Source organism: Asterias amurensis, chromosome 8, assembly GCF_032118995.1.
Source record: "Asterias amurensis chromosome 8, ASM3211899v1".
Taxonomy (NCBI): Eukaryota; Metazoa; Echinodermata; class Asteroidea; order Forcipulatida; family Asteriidae; genus Asterias; species Asterias amurensis.
In genome coordinates this window covers 3,295,971-3,305,998 of record NC_092655.1, presented here as the reverse complement: position 1 = coordinate 3,305,998, position 10,028 = coordinate 3,295,971, and the positions used below count along the sequence as shown (strand labels likewise).

Here is a 10,028-nt window from a genome sequence, read left to right as displayed (position 1 = left end):
GACATTTGTGGGCCACCGTACTTTTGTGTGTTAAAAAACGTGCGTGTTCACACGTGACACATGTGCCGCCATTTTTAAAGACAGAATAGACCGAGTCGACACGTCTCTCAGTGTATTTCTCCAGCAATTTCAAGATTTTACCGAGTTCCTGAGACACAACTACCACAAAAGTGCAAATGTGAGTAACTAATTTGTTTGTGACGATGTTCGTGTGTTATTCGGGATTTTCACCCAAATATTTTAACGAATAACTTGGAATATTTTGCCCTCAGCCGCGAATTGGCAAATTTTTTTCCAGTTTCCAATACACACCGTATACATCCATGGAGCCGTATGTGAATGCATGCACAGCCAAATGATTTCAGAGACACAGTTCTAATGAATTTAGGAGCTCTTTTCTCTTTTAGAAACGTTTGCTCTGAATGTTTTCCGTTGCCATTGGCAAACTTGTGTTATTAAAAGTTAACTTTGGTTTCCAGTAAAATGTTGCCTGTTTTGTATTTAATTTATAAATATAAAATAGTAAATATAAATATAATATATCTTATTCTTATCAATCAATGTCATTTTCTCATCATGCTCCTCAGCATGCAGTCATTGCTTTTTTTTTTGGTTGGTTAATTTTTCGGAATTGGATGTCCAATTGGATTACATTTAAATGATAGGCCTAGCACCTGCTGGGCTTTCCTAAATTATGTTTAGTGATGAAACGTTTAAGATGAAATTATATTTAATTAACAAAATTTATAAATATTGAAGTTGAACTTTGTGTCTACTTCTGGCAATCCATTCAACCCAAAATGTTTCAGGAATGACCACAAATTTGGGACATAACATTGTTTTTATTTAAAAAATAATTGGGGGTAAACAACTAGGCCTTGGATTGAACGATTTTCCGATTTGGCCTTACAAAGTTTGTTTGTCTTGGTTACTTGAGGATTTTTTAAATGAAATTTTTCCCCTCTCAATTTCTCCTCCCCCGGCACTAACTAAAGCTGACAACTGATGTCGTCTTACAACAACTGCCAAAAGCATTTTTTAGCTGCACTTAAGCTTTAAAACAGCCCTAGCATTTAATTAAAGAAAAAAGAAATTCATATTCAAAAAAATTAATTATATTGTTTGTGATGACATGTCTTCCGCATAGAAGTTTGCTGTTTGTTACCTGCAGTATAGTGGTATCGTCAAAACACAGTCTAAAGACAACATGACAAACACTTTGTTACTAACTCAGGACTGAAAGCCTCCATTTCATTTTTAGGTCAAATCGGCCCTATTAAATACAAATTCTGCCATTTGATTTCCCGGCTCCTTCAAACTTTTTTTAATTTATTTTTCTATTATTTTTTTTATTTTTTTATTTTACATTTTGTTTTCAAAAATAAAAATCTTCTGTGTATTGTTCTTGTTAAACTCACTATAATCTTTTTAAGAACTTTAAACAAGTAAGTGGTGACTTTAAACTGAAGCATTGGTGGCTAGTTTGAATTAAAACAATGCTTGGCGGACACCTTTTTGAATACAAAATTCAAAACATAAAACTACCCTCATCTTCCTCTTTTGGGGAAAAACCCGGATCCCGGATGATGAAGTAGTTTTGTTTTGCTTGTGGCCTTATTGCTGCAGCTGAGTTGGGGTTGCAGCCAGTTTCATAATACATGCATTTGGACATTGGGGTCGAAATAGTGTATAGCATTTCATGACCCCAACCTGAACACCATATTGGCCCTTGTCAAAAAATACTAAATTCAGTAACAAGGTTTGCTTACAACGTTTCTGTAAATTAACCAATCTACAAATAATAATAATAGTGGCTGTGGCTTCTGATTGTAGCTCTAATATCTGTCACTCACACTCACAAGGTGCTTTTGCATTCAGTATTTTTCCGCAAGGTATGTGGGACTACCTTACATAGCACTATGTTATAATGTTTTTACAAGGTGCTGTGGCAAGTGTGCAGCCAATCAAACCAGGAACACCGGGGTGAATCACATCTCTTTACCATAAGTACACATGGTTATTCTAAGGACCAATTACACTTTTGTCCCATCCCAAGGTCAAAAACTTTTATTTAAATAAACCAAAAAAGTGTTTATAAAGAAAACAAGTGTTTTAAAATTACCTACAATGACATGGCACCCTCTTATAAATATGGTCAAATTGTTGCTGCTATTTGCACAGACTACAACATACACCCCTTTTTACAAAATAGTTTTTGTATGTTTTTATTTTATTTAGGGTAGATCCATAGAAAAGAAGATTATATGCATGCTGGCCACCATCAAGATTGAATGAAGGATGTTTTCACCAACAGGTAAGTTGATGAACAATTAATTTGTGATGCATCAAGGGAAATTGGACAGGTTGACGATACAACGCTATTAAACAAAAACTTTATAATTTAAATTATTTTTTTGAAAAATCTATTTTGATACAAAGGGTCTCCAAAAACTGAAAGAATGGAAGTGTCACTGAGTTCCTACCCAACAAAACACCCCCAAAGTGGACGTGCGAGAAAATAACAAAAGCATGGGCTAATATTTTTATTATGGTCAAAGTTTTTGAGTTTACTGGAATGGCGCCCTCTTATGGTCAAAGCATTATCAAATTTTGGCTGCAGTTAAAGGGCAAACAACAACACATCCCTTTCAAAAACTAATCCTTCGTGTTTTTGTTTTCATTTAGGGTAGCTCCAGGCATGCATTCATTGTTTCAAGTCATTAGTTGAAGTCTACCTCTCCAAAAGTGGATGCTTGATGCATGCTGTCCAGTGTCAGATACAACAATATCCTCCAGCAACAGGTAAGCACCAGTTTCAGCTTGTCATGGGGTTCAACAACTAGTGACCCAAAATGCTTCTTATTAGCATCCTTAACTTTACAATCTTGGCCCAACAGAAGCCACCAAATAGAGGCTTTATGGTTTGCCACTTTAGGCCGTTCAAGTGATGTACGCAGTGCTGGCACAGCCAAACACATGTGGTTTGAATTTGTCATGTCCACAAATGTAAGAAAACAACATTTACAGTACTCTACAAATGTATAAATCACCTTTGTTTTTATAGTTAGGCAGTCTTCAAAACAGCAGTTTGAAAATAATTGTGTGGAAACATGGATGTGTCTTTAGCACTGTACTGCATGTACTGTGTGCGTTCCAGTTTGCTTTCCAAAGAAAAATAAGCCACAAGCACTGGGTTGGGTATGAACCCCCAACATTATTGTCATTCTAAAGTAAGCGTCTAACCATTAGGGCCTTGTCACACCAGGCAATTTCAAGCAACCAGTTCCAGGCAATCTCCAAGAAGAAAAGGCATTCCCATTTGAATGTTAACATTTTTCTTTCGTGGATCGTAAGACAATGTTTTAAAATTGACTCGTGTGCTACGAAAGTGATCGTGTAGATGTGCTGCAATTGGTTGCTTTGAAGTTGCCTGCAAAAGTTGCCTCGTGTGACAAGGCCCTTAGACCACAGGGCTTGAGAAAGTAACTTCGATGATTTTGTTTTTCTCAAAACAAAGTTTTGGCTGAGGAGAAGATTGCTAAAAAAAAAAACCAAGGTCCACATTTTGTATTATTACTCTAGTATTGGGCTACAATTGGAAAAGCAACAACACAAAAGACAGTTCATCAAATTATTCACAAAATATTGTTATTTATTTTGTTTGCATTTAGGCTAGCTGCAGACACACCATCATCAGATGAAGTCTACCTCTCCATCAGAAGTAGATGCATGAAGTCCACCTTCAAGATCCAGGGATGTCTTCATCAACAGGTAAATAAAACTTTAAGAACAACATTAATTTAAGTCGCATCAAGGGAGTTTGAACAATTTGAAGATGCTAGGCTTTAAAGGCAGTGGACACTATTGGTAACTAATCAAAATAACTTTTAGCTTAAAAACTTTCTTGGTAACGTAACGGAGAGCTGTTGTTAGTAAAATAAAATAAAAACCTTGTGTGAAACGGCTCCCTCTGAAGTGGAGTAGTTTTCGAGAAAGAAGTAATTATCCATGAATTTGATTTTGAGACCTCACACTTACAATTTGAGGTCTCGAAATCAGGCATCTGAACGCACTAAACTTTGTGTGACAAGGGTGTTTTTTCTTTCATTGTTATCTTCGACGACCGATTGAACTCATATTTTCACAGGTTTGTTATTTTATGCATATGTTGAGATACAATAAGTGAGAAGACTGGTCTTTGACAATTACCAATAGTGTCCATAGCTTTCAAACAAAATCTTAAATACTTTTTTTCTGATTTATTTTCTGTGCTCTAGTTTTATTTCAATATTGTTTGCCCTTTAGACACGTTAGAGACCATTCATTTCTTTATAATCATCACCATACCAGTGTTCTCCTTGGTACAAGTCCGCTGATCAAATGCCAGTTCAAACAACTGAGCATAAGTCAAAATTCACTCAAAGGGGTCTGGCTGGCTTAGTTCATACTATGTTCATGTTGGGTCTGGACAATTAATTGCAAAAGATGATGGACCCTTGAAATGAACAAATTAGGGGTCATAAGTTTATTTCACTAGCTAACATGTACACAACTTTTGAAACATGAAAAATTGGGTTTTACCCTTGCACTGATGTGTGTTAGCATTGTATACTTAGTACTTTCCTGAGTTCTGTGAAACTAAATCACAGGAGTAATGATAATAATCGGTTTTGATATCGCGCTTTACACACCGGGCGTCTCACTTCCAACCTTTAACCCTGGTCACTGGCCCATTTAGTTCATTGCTTAAACCATCTTAGCTCTCTGGGGATTATACAGTCTGTGCAAAAAAAATGCGCTACTTGGCTAAATCAATCACAAGAACCATCTGTGCCCTCACAGGTACCCATCTACCACTGGTTAGAGAGAAGCATGTAGTTAAGTGTCTTGCTCAGGAACACAATTCTCACGACCGGGCCTTCAACCCACACTCTGCTGATTAGAAACACCAGAGGTTAAGTTTGGTGCTCTATCTGCTCCGCCATAACACCCTGAGTGCAGGCTTTCGAACCCACAACCTTTGCAATTCTTAAACAGTGTCTTACCAACTAGAACACCGATAACACACATCGGTGCAAGGGTAAATCCAAAACTAACATTCTTTACGCATGGGTCATCTTTTTATGGTCAAAGCATTATCACATTGTTGCTGCAATTGAAGAAGAAAAAACCCAACACTCATTTCACATAATATTGTTTTTTTGTTTGCAGTTAGACTTGCTACAGACATGACGTCAGATGAAGTATACCTCTCCAAAAGTACATGCATGATGCAAATGCTGTGCCCTGTGCGCTATGTCTACCTCATCAATCGGTAAGCACTAGTTTCAATGTTAAGGTTCAGCAACTAATGTCCCAATGCTTCTTATGTGGACTCTTTACAATCTTTGCCAAACAAAAGCTACATAAAGTATCAGATCAAGCGTCTCCAACGACTCCAAAATTCGGCCGCCCGACTTGTCACCCTTACTAAAAGATCAACACACATCACTCCAATCCTCAAAGCCCTGCACTGGCTCCCGGTTCAAAAGCGCATCCACTTCAAAATTCTCCTTCTTGTGTATCAGTCTCTCCAGGGCACGGCACCAACATACATCCAGAACCTGCTACATCTTCATGCTCCACCCAGGCACCTCAGATCATCGTCCACCAAACTTCTAAACATTCCACGCACACGCCATTCATGGGGAGCCCGCTCCTTCTCACACTCTGGCCCATCACTATGGAACGAACTCCCCCCTAAACTCTGACAACTCACTACATATTCCAGCTTCAAAACCCATTTGAAAACGTATTTGTGTGCTTAACTATAGTCTTTGCAATCTGGCTTCGGCATCTCTCCTGCGCCAGGAGTGTCTTTTAGACAGACATGGCGCATTATAAATTGCCACTATTATTATTATTATAAACAGTTAAATTGAACTATGTGAACAACCCTTACATGTAGTTTGAGATGCATCAAGAGATTTTTAACAGATTGATGGTGACAGAAGTTTTCCTCCCTGTTATTTCGTTGAAAATTGATTGGAAAAAGTAGCCCCCCTAGTGTTTAATCTTCTGTTTATCTTCCAATGCTATCTAGTTGCTTTCAATTGTCTTGTTTGACTCAAGTCCGTAAGCGCTTGTGGACTTTTTGGACACTGATTGAAATGTTTTGTTTTGTCAAGTTATGAAAGTATTAGTATTGAGTTTTACTCAATTTTATCTAATCATCAAACACTCTTTTACCTTAATGATAATTACCTTATAAAGATATTTTACCTTGAACAATAATGATAATTTTTTCAAGTTGGTCCTTGATGGTAAATATTCAAACTACATGTACCCTTGTGCTCCATTACACGGTATTATTTGAAAGCTAAAAAAACACGCCATTATTTTGTTCTTTGTTTGCATGACACAGCGAGGGTCCCATACTCCAGAGGGGTCTACTCATCAACCAAGTAGATGTCTGAGACCTGCAGCTGATACGCTTCCTAACAATGTGTAATGAGTCTCGTAAATGAACTGCTCTCTCTCTCTTTAATAAAAGGTAAGGGAAACTCCTGAACATTAAAACAGTTGTCAGTTCATAAAGATGTCTTAGTTTCCTTTTTCATCAAAATTCAGCATCACCTTCTCTGGGTAGTTCCAACTGTTACTTATTGATTCTGTTTGGGACGGGGAGGAGGGGCTAGTGAGATGCAAAGAAATTGGAAATGTATTCGGGCAGGAGCATGTGATCCGAGGTGGGGGGGTTGCTGCTCCAAAAAATTGGGGAACATTATTGGACAGAGAGCAAAAAATAGACTTGGAACCCATTGTAAGAAATTGGCTCTGATATTTGTTCCTGTGTAAAATCATCTGCCCCTTGTAGGGTCATAGAAAGGTTTTGGGCAATATAGGGATACTTATTTGAAACAGAAGGTACAACAAAAGTCACCTTTGAAAGTGTCATCTGAGTTACTTGTTTATGTTTCAAAAATACAAGTTTTTATACTACAAGCTATTGCGGGTTAAGCCAGCATTTTTGAGATGTCATCAAAAGTCATTCCATTTTTGCTGCAATAGTAATTAGATTTTCCACAGAACACTACAAAAACACTACATGAAGAGCTGTGTTTACATTTCATGGTTCTACTTCAATCATCTTTACATTTCCTAACTTTTGATACTTGAGAAGCTCAAGTGAACATTTTAAAGGTCACATTAAAACTATTGTCTGTATTTTGATTTTATCTGCAGATGTTTCTGTTTGATTCAAAAGGTATTTTCCTGAGATCTGTCGGTGCCTAACATTGGCCCATCGTCTACACGTTAACAACGTAGGTGTGTGAAGCTTAAAAAAGGTATGTGATATTCCCAAGCGTTGTGTTATACTAACATCAAAGTGGGCTGTTTTAGCAGCACAAAACAGACTTCACCCTCATACCACATGCCATAACATTCTTGGGAGATCATGCTGGCACCACGCCTAACCAAGATGAATGGCCCTCCCTACAGATTGCTTACAGATTACAGATTAAAAAAATGAATACATGTTCTTATTAACAAAACCCCTTAGATAAACAGATTAAATCATTCACGCTAAAAACTAACAACATCAGTCATCTTTCTAGTAGAAACCCTTCATCTTTTCTCATCCAAAGTTATTTTCAAAAACCTGGGGTAAAATGATTCTGCATCTGCAAATTTATTAGTGAAAGAACCAGAGAGCGGTGGTTTAATCAGACATTTTTAGTTGGGGATGTTAAAACATCAAACCAACCAAAATCTTGGTTTTTAATCTGGGTGGAGGGGGGGGGAGTACACCACTGCCAAAAAGTTTGTTGAATTTCATGAGTGTCTCAACTTAAAACACTCATAAATTTTGGTAAAATTGCCACAGGTTTGATGAAAATTGAGGTAGATGCTCTTAGTGAAATTTGAACCATCAGATTTCATTGACAAACTCAAATTGGAGGTGCTGTTCATTTGACCTTTCCATTTGTCATATACCAAAATGGGTTAGCTTTATACAATTGTTTTCTTAACTTTTCACAGCATGAGAACGCTGATATGCTTCAACCAAGTGTGTTGCAAATAACCTTTACTACGATCGTGAAAGCTAAAAAGATTGAGGAGAGCAACGCTTCAATTCAAGGCATTCTACCGATCAAGGAATCATGGATGGACAACCAACCAACTTGTTTATTACATTTGTAAACGCGTAGACTTTTTAACTAAACTAATGATGTTTAGTACAACCCCTTACTTCTACATGGATGTTATTGTAAAAAGTAAGTGCACCACTTGCAAGCAAGAACACAATGTTTATTTTAAACTCATTAAGTCAGAGATCTATGTAGCAATGTTTGGAGTGGAAGTAAGTAGCACTGATTGTGCAATGGTACGATTATTGTCTATGTAATGGTTCAATGAATAGTACAATGAGTGGTTTGATAAAATAGTGGTGTGGTGGCCCAGCTCTGGACTAACCTTACCGGGATAAAATTGCCCAGATAACACTGCTTGCAAGGTGCACCTACTTTATTAAAAAAATTACTTTAAAACCATTGTGAAGTATAACTGACATGGTATTTTTTCCAACTTAAATCTCAACAAAATTCTGTGCAAAAGCCCCAAAGCACACATCACATGTACTTGAAGGTCAATAAAATGTTCCTTCCTCATTCTAAAAGGCCAAAAGCCTTTAATAAAGGTACTTCTATTTGTGTTTTATGACTTTGTGTTCATGAGCTGCGATGGACAAATCCATGAAAGAAATGGAATAAAACTTCTAAATCCAAAGCTTACATTTTGTGAGAATGTTCTTCACAAATGAGGTCTTATTTGTGACTGCTCAAGTAAAACCCTATTTACTTTTGACCCAATTTGGGCATAAGCAGTGAGATTTTGGTATTTACCTTGAAAGTTCTAAAAAATATGCTGTGTGATAAAATGGTCCCTTGGCTTAATTATATTCAATTTCATGGTTGTCCCACATTTATGGTACTTGCCAAATGTTTGGGTTTTTTAAAATCAAGCCGATGAATGTGCACAGAATGTCTGCAAGACATCTTTGCTATTGATACTGATAGCTTAACATCAAAACCTAACTTGGTTACAAGTTTGCAGGTTGAGCTGAATGATACTTTTGAATTCAGTTTATCCACTTGGTATTGAGCAGCGGAGAGCTGTTGATAGTTTAAAGCATTATGAGATATGAATCATTCTGAAGTAACATAGTACGTGTTTTTAAACTACCTCAAAATCAATAGGCCTTAAAGGCACTGTTAACGTCTGGTAATTACTCAAAATATTTATTAGCATAAAATCTTACTTGGTATTTTCAGAAAGAGGTAATTTCTCACTAAAAAATAAAAGACTTCTGGCAAGAAGCCTTTTATTCCTATCTGAAAACAATTTTTTGTCCAACAAAGGTGTTGTTTTTCTTTCATCATTTTCTTGCAACGTCAATGACAAAGTGAGTCAAAATTGTCACAGGTTTGTTCATAATGTTGAGATACACCTAGTGAAAAGACTGGTCTTTTAGACAATTACGCATACCTCCCCTTTAAAAACAATTTCTGTCTCAAAGATTTGACTTTTAAACTGGGAAAAAAACCCATATATGCACAAATTGTATGCCCTAAAACGTTACTCAAGATTTGAGGTTTACTTAAAAACATGCCCACACAAATAATGAAGTTCTACAGCTTAGAAGTGTCAACTAATGTTTTTTTTTTATAAATAAGACAACTGAAATAAGTGTTATATAAAACTGAGCAAATTAGTGTAGAAATGATCACTCTCTAACAAGATTAAAAAATTGTTTTTCGCTACAGTGAAAGTAATAGTCTTAAGTGGATAATTAAAATGTTTGTATCTTATTATTTGGAGTTGTGAAATAAAATAATTCTATAAATGTAGCAAAACATCTCTCTCCTTCCGTTATTTTAGGTTCATTGTTGTAAAAGTAATGTATTATGCTTACAATTATTAAACTTTTTTGATCCTAGACTAAACAAAAGACTAGACTAAACAAAACTTGAGTTAAAAAAATCCGT

General features: G+C 36.4%; 1 long non-coding RNA gene across 2 annotated transcripts; it reads left to right on the top strand.

Annotated features, from left to right (window-relative positions):
• The first annotated feature begins 69 nt into the window (after nucleotides 1-69).
• On the top strand, nucleotides 70-9,824 carry LOC139940625 (uncharacterized). Of its 2 annotated transcripts, none has more exons than XR_011786478.1 (8): nucleotides 70-178; nucleotides 2,239-2,314; nucleotides 2,686-2,802; nucleotides 3,672-3,771; nucleotides 5,212-5,314; nucleotides 6,404-6,532; nucleotides 7,247-7,328; nucleotides 8,023-9,824. It is a non-coding gene; the product is annotated as an uncharacterized lncRNA (long non-coding RNA). The 2 variants fall into 2 exon arrangements; XR_011786479.1 differs by having other exon boundaries at nucleotides 7,225-7,328.
• Nucleotides 9,825-10,028: the final 204 nt, after the last annotated feature.